At 39.1% G+C, this 17,303-nt stretch overlaps 1 protein-coding gene across 2 annotated transcripts in view; it reads left to right on the top strand.

Moving 5' to 3' along the window:
* The window catches only part of LOC149126322 (uncharacterized), a 79,989-nt gene that overhangs the window by 22,643 nt on the left and 40,043 nt on the right, over window positions 1–17,303 (top strand). The gene's annotated exons all lie outside the window — the stretch shown is intronic.

A 17,303-nucleotide genomic window follows, 5' to 3' on the forward strand; every position in this document is an offset into this window, starting at 1 on the left:
TTGTAATTTATGTCCTAGCAATGAACAATTTGAAAATGGAATTTAGAAAAGAATTTTGCCCATAATAGCTCCAAAATTAATAAAATACTTAAGAATATAACAACAAAATATGAGCAAAACTTGTACACTGAAAATTATAAGACATTGGTGGCAGGAACAAAAGAAAATCTAAGTAAATGGGGAGAAATTCCATGCGCATGAATTGGGAGAAGCTAATTATCCCCCAATTAATCTGTACATTTAGCTCAGTTACTATCAAAGTCCTAGCAAGTGTCCTGTAGAGTTCACCTTCCTGCCCCCATGAGGGGTCCTGTTCTTCCCTCTCCTGAGCCACTCTGTTAGCTAGAGCTGGGCCAGAGTCATTTTATCCAGATGCAGATGTTTGTACTTTATAAAGGTCAAATAGTTTGAGTTGAAATTAGTGTCCTGGTTATTTGTTACAGCCAGATGAAGTAGGTATAGGTCATATGAGACCCCTGTCCATCCAGAGTAAGCAGATGCACTAACCCACTAACTATCCATGACCAGAGGAACTAAAAGCTCATCATTAAGACAATGAAGTGGCAAGTTACAGACTGAGAAAACTCTTACAAATCACACATCTTGTAAAGCAAGCATTTAGGTGCAAAATATATAAAGAGCTCTTCTTACACCTTGATGAGAAGAAAACAACCCAGTGGTGCAAGAGTCCATACTCTTTATCAGAGAAGACATCTGAAGGGCTAATAAGTACAATAAAAATACTTAACATCATAGTTGTTAGGAATATGCAAATAAAACTACACTGAGATGCCACTATCATGTATGCCTGAATGGCTAGCATCAAAAAGACAGAAACAGGAGCTGAGGATAATGTGCAGATATTAAAACTCTCACAGATTGCTGGTGGAGACATAGAATGACATAACCACATTGGAAAACTAGTTTTCAATTTCTTAAAAAGCTGCCGTATAACCCAGTGTCCTGGTCTACCTTCTGTTGTTATAATGGAATACCATGGACTGGATAAGTCATAAATAACAGAGGTTTATTTGGATCTTAGTTCTAGAAGCTGGGAAGTGCAAGACTGAGGCACTGCATCTGGTGAGGATCTTCTTGCTGAGTCACAACATAGTGGAAGGCATCACATGTTGAGAGAAAATAGGGAGGGAGGGAGGGAGAGAGAGAGAGAGAGAAGGGGAATGGAGGAGGAAGGGGCCAAATTTCCCTCTTTTATAAGTAACTTACTTCTGTGATAGCAGTTTATCCATTTATGGTGATGGTGACCTCACAACCTAATTACCTCTTGAAGGTTATGGCTTTTACCACTCTTGCACTGAAATTTAGTGCCCGATACATGAATTTTGGGAGACATATTCAAACTAGAGTACCAATCATTTCTACACATAAGTATCTACCCAAGATACATGAACATATGTACATGGAAAGACTTGTCAGTGGAAGTTCACAGTATAATTATAACATAAAAGGCCAAACTGGTACAAATATTCATAGACTGGTGAATACATGTATAAAATGTGATATATCTGTGCAATGGGATATTAGTCAGCAATAAAAAGCATTGAGCAATTTATATATGCTACAACATGGTCGAAGCTCAGGAATATTAGGCAAAGAAAAGGAAATCTAAGAACAAAAGACTGCATATGTAATTCTCTACATTTGAAATACCCAGAAAAGGCAAATCTGCTCAGACATAAAGCAGCTCAGTGATTGCCTGCATTTGGGGATGAGAACAAGTGTTCACTACAAATGGATGTGGGAGGACCTGGAGTGGCAGAAATACTTTAAAGCTGAATTGTGGCAATATTTGTACATCTCTAGATTTATTAAAAATAATTGACTTTTACTCTTATATAGGTGAATTTTATAGATTTTCTGTCTCAAACTGCTGCATAATAACAGCAGCTTTTATGGAGAATGGGAGGATAATGGACAGATATTGGCAATATATTTGGCAATATATTGATAGTTCTTAGGATGAATGATGGGTAATGATGGTTCACTGTGCTTTTCCTTTCCTTTGTGTCTACTTGAGTTTTTTACAATAAAAGATTTGAAATTAAAAAAATTGTTTTCCTTATTTGAAATTAAATATGACTTTACATATTCATACGATGAGGTTGGAGAGAAATTCAACCTCCAGTTATTTTAGCAGTCATTTTGCTAGAGTCACTTTTGGTGGCCAAAAAGTCATCAGACCTTCAAAATCAAGGTGGTATTGTTGTTATCTGGCATGAATAATTTTAGAAACCAGCAAGGGTAAATGTAAACAAGGCTAAACCAAGGAATCTGTTCTGAGGTTTGGGGTACTCATGATTGGGGCACTCTCCCTAGGTCCCCTCTAGGCACAGGGCCCTGAGTAGCTGCTCCCCATCTGCACTCCACTCTGTACCCTACTCTCTGTTTGTTTGTTCTCTAGGAGAGATTTGACTTCCTAACACTGGGTAAACCGTCTTCTTAAACCTGGGAGTAACTCGGTCTCACTCCAGATCTCCTGACATCTTCTCTGGATTTATGCTTTCAACTGCAGTCAGGAAAGGAGTTCATGTGCAGCCCTGTCTTCAGGTTGTGCTAATGGTTTGTCATGGATGCAAAAACAAAAGTTCTCTGATTTAAATATACACATGTGTGAAAAAAAATACAGGGAAGAAAGGCCCATCCTTTCAAATTTGCCTATAGCATGCAAATCTGAGTACATTTGCTTAATTAATCACTCATAAAACATATTTATTGAGCCCCCAAAAGTATTGCCAGGCACCATGTGAGGCACTGGAAATGCAACAGTGAATGAAGCCAACAAAGACTCTGCCTTTATACAACTTGGATTCCAGGGCTTGTGTTTTCAACCTTTAATGTGCCTAAGAATCATGTGGAGATTTTGGTAGAGATTCTATTTCCAGAAGATCTTGGGATTCTTCGTCTGTAACAAGCTTCTAAGTGATGCCCCTGCTGATGGTAAAAGAAGCATATTCTGAATTGCAAAGTTCTAGGTTTAAAGGGGGAAAATTTTAGAAAATACAAACATTTATCAGTCATGAATTGCTGTACTAAGTTATTTGTAACTTGTCTCTGGCCTGTACTGGTCACTGAACCCATCTGTTCTGAGAGCCCCCAGACTGCACACTTGGCCAATAAGAAAATTAATTTTATGTCTTCCTCTGGACACCAAGAGCTGATCAAGCAGCCTACAATGACCACACCCTTTAACATCTGCACTCTCTGTTCACACCCAGGGACTTCTCTAATTAATTCATAGGTCAAGGCTTCTGAGTCAGCCTTCCCTCAGGGGTAGGATCTTGTTTTACACTTCAAAGATCTATCTGGCAGGTATCAAAGGTGTGGCTAGATCCTTGGAGCTAACCTGAGTCTTCTCTGTTCTTACAGTTTAACTCTTTCCTGTCCACTATTGCTAGTTATGCTGTCAATGATGAGAGAATGGAAAGAAAGAAAAAAAAGCTAAAAACTCCCTTAGGTTTATGTTTTCATTTGTATTTTCCTTGTTTACCCTGGACAGCAATCTGTGTTTGCATGAGAATGTTTCACAAAGTAGGTTAGTTCTACACAGGCCCAGTGGCTAGGGTTCAAAATTCTAAGCATTCAGATTGCCTGACACTTGTCAGTGATGTAAAATGGTCAAGGTTACAGGAATATTACTGCTAGAAAATCATTCTAATTAAATCATTGGAAAAGCAATGAAAGGCTATCTATAAAATAAATCACAACATTTTTATAATAGTAAATATTTAGTAGAGAAAAACCCCCCTAAATATCTGTGCTAGTTTTGTGTTGCTTCTGTGAAAATCATTTCAAATGTAGAAGCTTTAAGTACTTCAGATCTCTTCTTCTACAACTCTTGTGATCAGAAAATTCCTTTTAATGACTTTATTTTTTAATCTCTACTGGTTGCCCACATCCTCCTTCTTGTGGCCCCTTCCATTTTAAGAACACCTCTTCAGTCTCTTCTGGCATCACACTGTCTTCTCTTCTCACTCTGATACCTACATTCCTTTGTTAAGCTCTAATATTATATCTGGTGTATCTGAATAGGCATGGTTAATATCCCTACCTTGCAGCCTTAATATTTAAAGATTAATATCCTTACCTTATTCATATCTGCAAGGTCCCTTATTCCATCTATGCGAACATTCACAGGTTCTATAAATTAAGATGTATTTGGGGGACTGTTATTCTACTGCTTATAGTATTGAACCAGATGAAGACATTAATTATATTACATAAATTCATGAAACATTATACAACAATTAAATGTATTCCATACCCTTAATGAAAATCTATACTTATCACAGTGATTCAACATTTGTTCAAAGACAGAGAGTGAACAGGCCAATTAAGAAATGGTAATTTAAACTGGTAAGAAGTGCCAGAAAGCAACTGAGGGAGGCAGAGAGGGAGAGACCTCATATAGGGAATCAAGGAAGACTCTCTGTGGGGTTTAAATTTCAGCTAAGACCTGATGAACAGGAGTCACCCCATGTGTGGACCAGAGGGAAAAACTCTCCAGGAAGAAAGGAAAAGAACTGCTGAGGCCAGTGAGAGCTTACTTTGTTGTTAGAACTAAGGATGGTGTTTCTGGGCATAGAAGCAAAAGGTAGGTAGATCAGGCAGGCGAAAGGAAAGGTACTGGGGTACATGGGTGCTGGGGCCTGCTACACCCCATATGTTTCTTACACAGGCTGTCACAACTTAGTGTAGAATCCTCAAATATTGGTTTTCCTGGCATTTTTTTGAAGCTGGAGTAGAAGTGGGGGAATTGTAACACTGTCCATGTCAACAAGAGGGAGGAGCAGAATAACAAATAATCAGAAGGCAGGGATCATTATAGTCCTGTCTAGGTTTGATAATACTAAGTGAGGTTGACTTAGCCTGTGAGCCCTTCTAACAACACAGACTCCAACCTCTTTCATAGATTGGGGATACAGATGGAGATACAAACTAGAAAAAAAAAGACTGGAAGGAAATATACCAATATGTTAGAAGTTTTATCTCTGATTCTGATTATACACAATTTTTCTTCTGTACATTTTACTCATTTTCCAATTTTTCTAAAGTGAATACGTGTGAATACTTACATGCAGTGAAGTAATTAAAAAGTAAGATATTATGTTTTAGCATTGTGTTGTTTAACAGTAGCCTTTCTATTAACTTAGTTGATTTTGGTTGTAGAGAGATGGGGCTATAACATAGTTTTCACAGTAAAGACTACAATCACATGTGGCTCAACTGTGTAGATTAAGCTGTAGAGCAGGTTAAGTTCCAAGACCTCTAGGTCATAATTATGACTTCCTCTTTCTAGGCCAATTATCTTTCCACTAAAATATAATGTCTTAAAATTTTTTTCATATTCAAAAATTTTTTCAGTTTTCCCAAATATGGTATTGTAGAGAAATAACTATTCAGACACATAGGCTGAATGGTAGTTCAAATGGGCTCCCCTGTGTCTGGATTATATATGTGCATTGGCTTTCTTTGACAAATTCCCTTTGTCTGACTTGATTTCATTTTTTAAATTTATGTTAGAGAACACTTAGGGAAATACTATACCTGTGTTGTGTGTGTGTGTGTGTGTGTGTGTATGAAAGGCAGAATAAAAAATCATTAGAAGGTAAATTTATTTGTCAAATTCATAGTCATAGAGCTGCTCAGACAGGGGCCACCTGAACTGCTCATCTACATCCTCTGCTAGAATGAGAGAATGAGGAGATGGCAGGCAAAACCCTTCCGAGGGTAGAAGACCCTGAATAACCCTTTATACTTCAAATCTTTAAAGTTCCTTATAAGTTCTAACCTCCCTGAAGGCAGTGGACTTTTATTTACTCTCTTAGAATAGCCTGATTTGTCCTCCAACTCACAGGTTTACTATTTATCTAGTTCATAGCACTAAACCTTGCACCCATACCATGAATATATTAGAAGAAAGAAATACAATTCCTAATATATCAAAAATGGAAAATAAGAGATAGTAAAATAAGGCACTCCACTTCAAAACAAATAATGTAGAAACATGGTACACTTATATACACATATATTTTTAAGAATTTGAGAACATTGAAGTATACATTCTGATATATTAAAAGGTTTATATTAAAAACCAGGACAAAATTCTGAATAATCCACACTTTATTCATTAAAAAATTCTGTGTTCTTTTATCTCTGTTATCTCTAGGATTTGATGAACTTTGTAGTCAAATTCAGTGGAATATCAGTGATGGAAGAGAAAATGATAATGAAAAATTAGTGTTCATTAGCCATGAAGAAGGATAAGAAGATCAGAATAAGAAGACTTTAGGATAAGCATTGACTGCATATCAGATTTTTTTTCTTGCTTTAAAATAGATATGAGGGATTAGTTTAAGCTTCATGACAATACTAGTGTTTTATAAAACAAAGAACAAACTTCAGTTGAGCAATGCACTACTTAGTAAATGGACTATTTCTGATAAATCACCAAGATATGTGGCTGCTAGATTGCAGACAACAAATTTACACACAAGCAGACAAAGCCCCGCAGACACTTTTATTGCAGATGTTCTCACTGGCAGTGCCAAGCTAACAAACAAGCAAAGATGTGAGCATAATCACAGCCTTGCTCAACAGAGAAAGGAGAATTGATTCGAGAGAAGACCCATTGTAACTCATGGCAAGGTGCAGGTTGGGGTGAGGCACAGAGCTACTCCCTAAGCAGGACTGTAGATCAGGTTCCAGTGCAGGAATCAAAGCCTTGTTATGGGAAGTTCTGGATGTGATTGGTGGATATTAGGTTGTGTTATCTTCTGGTTGAACAATAGAAGAATAGTTCTAAGTCCTGAGGTCAGTATTAGGGAGTTGGTCTTAACTCTCACATGATGTTGGACTTCCAATCAATTTTTTCTCAGATGGTTTTCTCATTGGTTGTATGTGGTGCTATGAACTATGTTTACTATACAGACTTTTCTAACATGTTATTTGTGTTTCTTTGTCTTTATCTAGAAAACTAATTTGCATTATTTAACTGTAGGACACTATTGTTGAGTTTAATTTCTGATAAATGGAAATGGAAAGCTCAAATGTGCAGAACAAGGATGTGAAACTTTCTCAGGCTCAGTGTAACTGATCATAGGTGCATGACTGCTTCAGAAAAATTCGCTTTCTTTTTGTTTTAAGAATCCCTTCCTGTGTGAGGATTATATTATCTCTGCCCATTTGAACCCAGGGTTAGCCAGGGAAGTTAACTTATTCAATAGGATACATAGGGAAGAGAGTAACATGTGCTACTTCCAAGCTGGATATTATGGATTGGTCATGTATCTTTCCTCTGTTACAATGGGTAGAGTGTCTGAGTAGAGGATGTCACATCAGCTTGAGTCCTAGCAGGCTCATATTTAAAGTGGTTAATTGTCATGTATTATGGGAAAGAAATAATCCTTAGTTTTAAGCCTCTGCAATTTGGTATTTACTGTGGTAAAGCCTAACCTCCCTTGACTACTGTACCTGCATTCTAGGAATAGGGAGTAGTTATGATTTCTTGATATGAATAGAAAATTAGAATTTTAAACTTTTCAGAATTGCCTCTCTTTTCTCTAATTTTCAGTTAAGCACCATCATTTGTTCATAAATATGTATATATAACATCTCCACCTACATGTTAGGTTGAGTTATTTTATGATTAGGCAATAGAAGCACGGTTCTAACTTCTGAAGCCAGTATTTGGGAATTGGTCTATGTAGATAGATAGATAGATAGATAGATAGATAAACAGATAGATAAACAGATAGATTCTCTGCTAATTCTCGAGTCAGCAACCCAGTATAGGCACTGAACTCTGGTACCCTTGCAGAATTTAGTTTGTTTATTCTATGACGCCTTTAATCTATTTATCCAACTAATATTTTTGAACACTTAACTAAGTAACAGATAAACACAAGAAATAGAAGAGGCCGGCATCGCGGCTCAATAGGCTAATCCTCCACCTAGCGGCGCTGGCACACCGGGTTGTAGTCCCGGTCGGGGTGCCGGATTCTGTCCCGGTTGCCCCTCTTCCAGGCCAGCTCTCTGCTGTGGCCCGGGAAGGCAGTGGAGGATGGCCCAAGTGCTTGGGCCCTGCACCCCATGGGAGACCAGGAGAAGCACCTGGCTCCTGCCTTCGGATCAACGCGGTGCGCCGGCTGCAGCGCGCCAGCCGTGGCGGCCATTGGAGGGTGAACCAACAGCAAAAAGGAAGACCTTTCTCTCTCTCTCTCTCTCTCTCTCTCTCTCTCTCTCTCTCTCTCTCATTATCTACTCTGCCTGTCAAAAAAAAAAAAAAAAAAAGAGAGAGAGAGAGAGAAATAGAAGAGTGAAAAGATAGTCTTGATACTTTAACAATGCTGTGTTGTAGTTAACAGTAGCTTCGAAAGGCAAGTATAAGACAGTGTGATATATACTATGCGAGAGAATTCATAGGATGTAGTGGGAGTACTTAGAATCAGCATTGTAAATCCAAATTTTTGTATTTAGGAAGGCTTTCTAGACGAAGTTCTGCCTGATATAAGACCTGAAGAATAAATAGAATTGTAAGGGTATGTGTGTGTGTGTAGGCCTGGGGAATTAAGTGTGATAGTAGAATACAGACAAAAAATATCCTAGGGAGAGGATATCACACAGGTGAGGGATAATTGGTTACCCCAGGTGGGAAATATTAATGGGTTCATTGGAATGAATGAAGTCAGATCACAAGAGAATTCCCAAGCTTTGTTTAAGACTCTAGATTTCATCTTAAGAGACAATGGGAGCCGGCGCCGCGGCTCACTAGGCTAATCCTCCGCCTAGCGGCGCCGGCACACCGGGTTCTAGTCCCGGTCGGGGCGCCGGATTCTGTCCCGGTTGCCCCTCTTCCAGGCCAGCTCTCTGCTGTGGCCAGGGAGTGCAGTGAGGATGGCCCAGGTGCTTGGGCCCTGCACCCCATGGGAGACCAGGAGAAGCACCTGGCTCCTGGCTCCTGCCATCAGATCAGCGCGGTGCGCCGGCCGCAGCACGCAGGCCGCGGCGGCCATTGGAGGGTGAACCAACAGCAAAGGAAGACCTTTCTCTCTGTCTCTCTCTCTCACTGTCCACTCTGCCTGTCAAAATAAATAAATAAATAAATAGAAAAAAAAAAGAGACAATGGGGAACCATTGAAGGGTTCTAAGATGTTTCCTCTGACTCTATTACCCTTCTCTCTTGGTCTCTTCCTAACTCCTGCTGATACCATAATTCATTTAAAACATGTACAACCCCTTTTTCTCGTAATTAAATGAGTGCAATTGAACCCTTCCAAAGCTTTCCAGGCAGAGATGGCTGCTTCTCCTCTAACTTATAATTTGTATCATATGTCTATATCTTCCCAAGCACACTTCTTTTGTATATATTCACTCTCATGCCTTTCTTACAACTTAAATCCTGAAGTCTTGAGAACAAGATCTTGTCCTTTCATCTGTGGATCTTCTGTGACTCTCAGAGTTCTTGGCTCCTGCCTGGTGCCCCACAAAGTGGCAGCAGGGATATGCAGAATATGCAGAAGGAAGCAGGAGTCTGAAGATGGACCTAATGTGTAAGGACATTTAGGCACTGATGCTAAATAACCAGGTTCCTCCTGCCTGGTGGAAGGGGGCCTTTACAACAGGGAAGATAAGTTTTGAGAACACTCAGAATGGTCCTTTTCAGAGGGGACACCTGGCAGGGAAACTCAGGCCTTGGAACTTGCTGCCATTCTTCTTCCTGAGTACTCTCATGCCAGCTGGGGTTTCACCTATCAGTTCCAATTCTTGGGGCCAGTTAGCATGGTTGGGGATACCTGTCTAGACTGCTTATTTACCCCAGATTGACTGAGGAGTACAGGTGTCACCATGGCTTTGGAGGTGAACAGATATAAAGTTATGCTTTTACTGTGCCATCCTTTGGTTGTGTATGGTAGGCAGAAGTCTGGCATAAAAGCACAGAGCTCCACACCCTGTAGAATTCTTCCCCACCTTGGGCATTGGTAAAACCTGTGAATGTGGTTGGATACATCACTTGTGTGGCTACATTATAAACCAGATGACTTTGAGTTGTATGAGAGAAATTATCCTGGGGTGAGATTGATTTAATCAGAAGAGCCTTTAAAGACAGTGAAACACTTGAGATTGTAGTAATGTGCTATGTAGCAAGAATTTATCAATAGAAAGTAATACCCTCTACTTCCCTCCTTCTCTCTCTCTCTCCCTCCCCCCATTTCCTTTGTGCTCTCTCTCTCTCTCTCACACACACACACACACACTGGGGGGGGGGTGGGAGGGAGAGAGAGAGAGAGAGAAAGAGAGATTGGAAACATTACCTATCTTCTCTGAACCTCATTTTTCTCTTCTGTGAAAAAAGTATAATAATATAATCACCTCATGATCTGATGAAATTCATTGTGATAATTATGCAGAGTACCTGGGAGTTCTTTAACATAGATTAAACCCCATTTCCCACACCCCAACCTACCACTGCTATCTATGTAAAGGCTTTTCCAGAATAGTCTACCCTGGTTGCCTCTTCAAAGGATGGCAGAATCATTCACTGTGTCTTAGGTGTCATTTACCCAGCAGCCCGTCTACGACCATGCTCTGATGAAAATTCCTATTGTAATGCATAACCATGAGGAGTCCAGAAAGAAATTGCCTTGGAAGCATTTGTGTGATTAACATTTCAGCTGTTTATGGAGTCTTTGCCCTATCATTTCCTGTTTTAAAAAATTAATGTCCTGGTTTCTTTATTATTAAAAGCAAGAAGGGGAAGTTCAGATGAAGCAGAGGAAGTAGTTCTCTGTGATCCAAATAAAAGTTTCTGAGGAAGGAGAATATTTGGAAAATCCTTTTATTAATCTCAGGTGTTCTTTGAGTCTCTACCACTCTTTCTGTGAATGTCTTGCCTTCCCAGCTCTAAGTACCCTGCCCTCTGCCTATCCTACCCCTAGATTTGAAATAGAGGAAAGACATTTCAGTCAAGAGCATTATGATTTTTTTTATCAATGGCCATGGTAATAGATGACAGAATTGTTTTAGAGACTTTAGTCAGAAGGGATTTTTGCAGATTTTGCAGGTAATAAAACTGAGGCTTGGTGGTTTAATTGCCTGGGGATACACACTGAATCAGTGACAAAGTTTTTCTCCGAATTTATATTTATTAAATAAAAGTTTAAAAAAAGAAATAAACAAAAAAAGTTTTTCTCTGAAAAAAACCAGATCTCCCCACACATGTTCTACTAATCTGAACATATTACTTTATATTTTATAATACTTAAACTTGCTGCTAAGATGTACAGATAAAATCCTTTTGAGGGTCATGCCTTTGTAGACAGCATCGTTGATCCTGCTAATCTGTAATACTACTACCTACTAAAGGTTCTTTAGAGAATAGAGGGCTTTTAAGCCAGATTGAAAGATCCAGTTAAATACAAATGCAAAATTTAGATTAGATTTAAGGGATAAAAATATCTCAGATGCAAGCACTAACTGTAACATGGAACTTGGAAATTATATTCTTTAAGGATCACTGAAGAAAGTATAGATTTATGCATCCATCAGATGGATTTACTCATTAACTATGTGGTCTCATTCATATTCCTTTATCTATGTCTTAATCTATCATTGAAGGCTGGTATAAATACATCTATTGGGACAGTCTGAGTTCCCGTCTTGCAAAGGAAGAAAATGTCCTAGTGCCTAATTAACTTGAGATTCTAAGAAAGCTTTTGGCTTGATGAAGTATTCATTCTGTATGTAGAAATGTAACATAGCACGCCTGAAACTGACTACTTACCTTACAAAGTCTTGCTAACAAGATTCACTCTTGACTGGTGTCTGAGAATTTGAAAGATAGTTACCTGTACTGATACAAAATGGTCTTTAATGATTTAAAAAATAATTTTTTTTTTTACTTTTTAATTTTTTGACAGGCAGAGTGGACAGTGAGAGAGAGAGAGACAGAGAGAAAGGTCTTCCTTTGCTGTTGGTTCACCCTCCAATGGCTGCCGCAGCCAGCGCGCTGCGGCCGGCGCACAGCGCTGATCCAAAGTCAGGAGCCAGGTACTTCTGGTCTCCCATGGGGTGCAGGGCCCAAGCACTTGGGCCATCCTCCACTGCACTCCCTGGCCACAGCAGAGAGCTGGCCTGGAAGAGGGGCAACCGGGAAAGAATTCGGCGCCCCGACCAGGACTAGAACCCGGTGTGCCGGCGCCGCAAGGCGGAGGATTAGCCTAGTGAGCTGCGGCGCCGGCAATGGTCTTTAATGATAAGAATGGTTCACTCTACCTAGACTTTTACACGATGTCACAATGTCACAATGTCTGTTTACAGCAGTAGCTGAACTACTGCTTTCCTTCTGGGATTCTGGAATTTTGTTATATGTTAAACAGTGGATACCTACACAACTATCTCCTAATAAAAACTTTGAGCACTGAATAGCTAATGAGCTTCCCTGGTAGACAGAATCTCACAGAATCTCACATGTAGTTAACAACCCATTGATTAAGGAATTAAGTGTGCTTTGTGACTCCCATGTGATGCCACTTAAATGGGTACATTTGAAGCTTGCACCCAATTTCCTCCAACTTAGTGCCATGCAACTTTGTCCTTTTTTTTTTTTTTTTTTTTTTTTTTGGGTTTTGCTTTATGTCCCTTCACTGAAATAAATCTTAACTCTGACTACAACTATATGCTGAGTCATGTAAATCCTCCTGACAAATCATCAAGCCTGAGACTGGTCTTGAGACTCCTTCTGTTCCTTAGTGGTAATATATTTTTCTGAAGAGCTTCCCTAGTTCCATTGAAGCTGCAGGCTCTTGTTTTAAGGAGTCAAACTGAAGAGTCAATGTGAGGAAAGAGTGCACTACAAAATATTCAAATAAAATGCCATACCTTTTTTTTTTTTTTTTTTTGACAGAGTTATAGGCAGTGAGAGAGACAGACAGACAGAAAGGTCTTCCCTCTGCTGGTTTACCCCCAAAATGGCCGCTATGGCTGGAGCTACACCAATCCGAAGCCAGGAGCCAGATGCTTCCTCCGGGTCTCCCATGTGGGTGCAGGGGCACAAGAACTTGGTCCATACTCCACTGCCTTCTTGGGCCACAGCTGAGAGCTAGACTGGAAGAGGAACAACCGGGACTAGAACCCGGTGCCCATAGGGAATGAGGCGCCGTAGGCGGAGGATTAACCAAGTGAGCCACGGCGACGGCCCCAGCCATACCTCTTTTATACCCACCATTGCCTACTGTTTTGCCTGTCTGTTCTCCCCAACCAGATTTCATATGCCTTCTGTTTTAGTTTTTCACCTTACTTTTCCCTTTCTATTCACCATTTACCAGGGTTATGTCTGTCCTATCTTACATCTTGGATTGTGAACTTTGGGGCAGCAGAGATTATGTAAGAAGCAGATTAATGGGAAAACTAAAAAGATTAGTGTGAGAATACTTCAAAAAGTTCATGGCAAAAAGTAGAATTAGTAGATAAGTTTATTTTGATATAAAATCTGTGGTGAGTATTTGGTATAACAGTTAAGATACCACTTGGGATGCATTACATGGTTCCACATGATAGAGTCAGGACTAATAGGGAAAAAAAAAGGAAGAGGAAAGACCTAATGAGGTCTGAGGAAGAGAGCTTGAGAGCCTATTCCTGGTAGCTGATTGAGAATGTGATAAGTCACTGTCCATTGCCAGTATCCATGTTGCAGTCAGATTACATACAGGGTTGATAAATGAATGTCTGTTATAAACCATCCCCATCATTTTTCTGTAGTTCTCTCTGCATTATTCTTGGATGTTTTTCTTTAAGCGATTCACTCACTTTTTACTGATAAACTTATTTTCCAGATTTCAAGTTTTAGCTATTTTTCTGTAATGCACATTAAAATAAAACAGAACTATAAAACATATTTTCCAGTAAACCTGAAACTAAATGCCTTCCAAACCTGATATTTCATGGAAGTTCTTAAATTCTAATCTTCTCTTTATTTTTCCTAATGCCCATTAAAATAAAAACAGAACTATAAAAACTAATATTTGTCAGTAAATCTGAAGCTAGAGACCTTCCAAGCCACATATTCCATGGAAATTCTTCAGACACATGAAAGACAAAAACAAAAACAAAACTATGGCACTGAGACACTTATTCCTAATTCTGTGAACGCTTGGACCAATGGACATCAGACAATGTTTCTTGAAGTAAAATATGGTGCCTTGCTCACTGTGAGCATTATCACCCTGCACCATAAGGCCCTACTTCTCCACTCTTCAGGTGCTTATCACTGCACAACCCACCAGGACAATAGTTATGGCCCAGGACTAAAGCAAACTGGGATATAAGGCAGTACCATCTTTTCCACCATTAAAGATCTGGTTTTGCCCTTCCCAAATAAAGCATTGGCACTTAATTCTTCTCTTCTGCTCTGCATACTGGAAGTAAAGTCAAATATCCCTATCTTGGACTGCAGAAATTGTAATTCTGCCCTCATGACCCCAGTTGACTGGAGCAGAGAAGAACACTTGTCTCAAGTTAGATCATTTTATTCTTGCTGAAATTTGAAATTTCAACTTGGAAACAGAAGTGTTGATTTGCTAGGGTTGCTGTAAAAAAGTATAATAAACCAGGTGGCCACCAAGGAGGAGTAGCAAAGAGTTTGTTTCAGGGTCTGGACAAAAAGCAGGTTGCAACTGTGTGTTTGATGACAAAGAAGGCATACTACAACCATCTCAAATAATAGAGTCAGGAGAAGGAAAGCCTGTAGCAGCTGACCTTTATTAATCAAGGCTGTTGACAGATATGGAAATTTTATAATACTTTTTGATATGTTAAATGTACTTTATGTATATTATATATTGTATGGTGCTTAGTGGAGAAATAAAAGTCATGTTTAATAAAGACGTATTTGGCCGGCGCCGCGGCTCACTAGGCTAATCTTCCGCCTTGCGGTGCCGGCACACCGGGTTCTAGTCCCGGTCGGGGCGCCAAATTCTTTCCCGGTTGCCCCTCTTCCAGGCCAGCTCTCTGCTGTGGCCAGGGAGTGCAGTGGAGGATGGCCCAAGTGCTTGGGCCCTGCACCCCATGGGAGACCAGAAGTACCTGGCTCCTGACTTTGGATCAGCGCTGTGCGCCGGCCGCAGCGCGCTGGCTGCGGCAGCCATTGGAGGGTGAACCAACATCAAAGGAAGACCTTTCTCTCTGTCTCTCTCTCTCTCACTGTCCACTCTGCCTGTCAAAAATAAATAAATAAAGACGTATTTGAAAACAGCTTGACCAGGCAAAATTACTTCCTTAAATTCAAGGCCAATGTAAGGTCTTTGCAGGTGTTCGGTTCTCTTAATTTTTGAGATCCACATCATATCAAATATAATATGGGAATTGAAGCATTTTAACATATATAACCATCTTAAGACTTATTGGTTGTTGTATAGTTAACCAATTCTTCCTGTGGGTATAATTATAGCATTTATTAATTCCTGTTTTATAAATTCCTGTTGCTATTTTAGATAAAATACATTCTTATGGCTTTTGAAAATTTTATATGCTCCTAGTGGAAGAATTGGATTTGTTTTTATCTTAATCTTTAGTAATTTTTAATCATTTAATAATTATGTCTTTAACCAACTGAAAAATACAGTTAAGAATTAGTATTGAATTTAAATGGAAGTTTGCTCTCAAGAAGGGAAAGCTGCCTAGAAGTAAGCCTGTGTTTCTACAAACATGAGAAATAGTTCTGTATTTTAAAAGTTACTGTTATTTAATCCATGCAATGAAAAATAATCTCTCATTTTAAGGAATATTTTTGTTAAAAAAAAGACATCTAAAAAGCCACTTTTCATAACCAGTTTATTTGCATGAAGGTCAATGTGTCTTACTCCAATTCAAAATATGTTCAAATGTACTGCCTGTAATTATATACTACACCTCAGAATATTTATGCAGTTTCAAAATTTTCAATATAAAATTAAAACATGTTGCAATACCTCAATGATAGTGAAATAAACAGTAATTTTAAAATGGTTGGATATAGTCATAGATATTGAATTTCCTATTTGAAAATACAAGGCATTTGATCTAACAGTTAAGATATCCATGTCTCATATAGGAATACTTGAGTTTGTGTCTCAAGTCTACTCCTGATTCCAGCTTCCTGCTAATTTTCACTCTGGGAGGCAGCAGTAATAGCTCAAGCAGGTGGATTCCTGACACCCATGCTGAAGACCTAGACTGAATTTCTGGCCCCTGGGTTCAACGAGGCTCACTCCCAGATATTGTGAGGGAATTTGGGGAGTGAACCAGAAGATGAGAACACTATTTCCATTTTTTAAAAAAATTATTTTATTTATTTGAAAGAGTTACAGAGAGAGGTAGAGACAGAGAGAAGTCTTCCATCAGCTGGTTCACTCCCCAGATGGCCACAACGGCTGGAGCTGTGCCAATCTGAAGCCAGGAGCTTCTTCTGGTCTCCCACATGGATGCTGGGGCACAAGGACTTGGGCCATCTTCTATTGCTATCCTAGGCCATAGAGCTGGATAAGAAGAGCAGTCGACTAAAACCGGAGCCCATGTGGGATGCCGGTGCCTCAGGCCTGGGCATTAACCCACTGTGCCACAGCGCTGGCCCCCACTATTTCCATTTTGAATAAAATATAAATAAGCAATAAAAAATGTTGACATCTTCAAACATTTCTAGTTTTTCTGAATTAAATTTTGTTCAAAGGAGTGGTCTTACCATTGTTTAGAAAGATGCGCTCAGGTAATGCAATGCAATTTCATAAGACCAATATCGCAGCATTTGTGAGGCTCAGTTTAGAGTTTAGCTTTTGGGAGCTTTCTTTCTATTCTCTTACACCTATTATAATATTTGTGTTTCATTTAGCTAATGACTGAGTACCATATTATATTATTTTCCAATTGCTTTCAAATTATGTTTAAAGTATTATTTTCTCAAAGAAATATATCTACGTTACTCAGAATAAAGGTGATAATAGAGACAAATCTAAAATCTACAAATTGGGGACAGGTATTAAATACCAATATTCTGTGTTGGTGAATGTAAGGTTATTTAAGATATATACATTTTAAGATATATACATGTACTTTCACGTTTATAGTCTGATCTTCATATAATTTGACAATGTTTCTCAAAACTCTAGCAACTTTTCCCAAGAGGCAACTTGAAATACTGGTTACATGCATATTTTTAAATTCCATCACATAATCTGAATTCCATCACATAATCACTGTATGATTTTGGGAAATTTCTTAATTTTGCTGCCTCAGTTTTCTCATCTTTGAATTAA

The sequence above is a fragment of the Oryctolagus cuniculus genome, chromosome 6 (genome assembly GCF_051225735.1).
Source record: "Oryctolagus cuniculus isolate XC-2025 breed Fujian yellow rabbit chromosome 6, ASM5122573v1, whole genome shotgun sequence".
Taxonomy (NCBI): Eukaryota; Metazoa; Chordata; class Mammalia; order Lagomorpha; family Leporidae; genus Oryctolagus; species Oryctolagus cuniculus.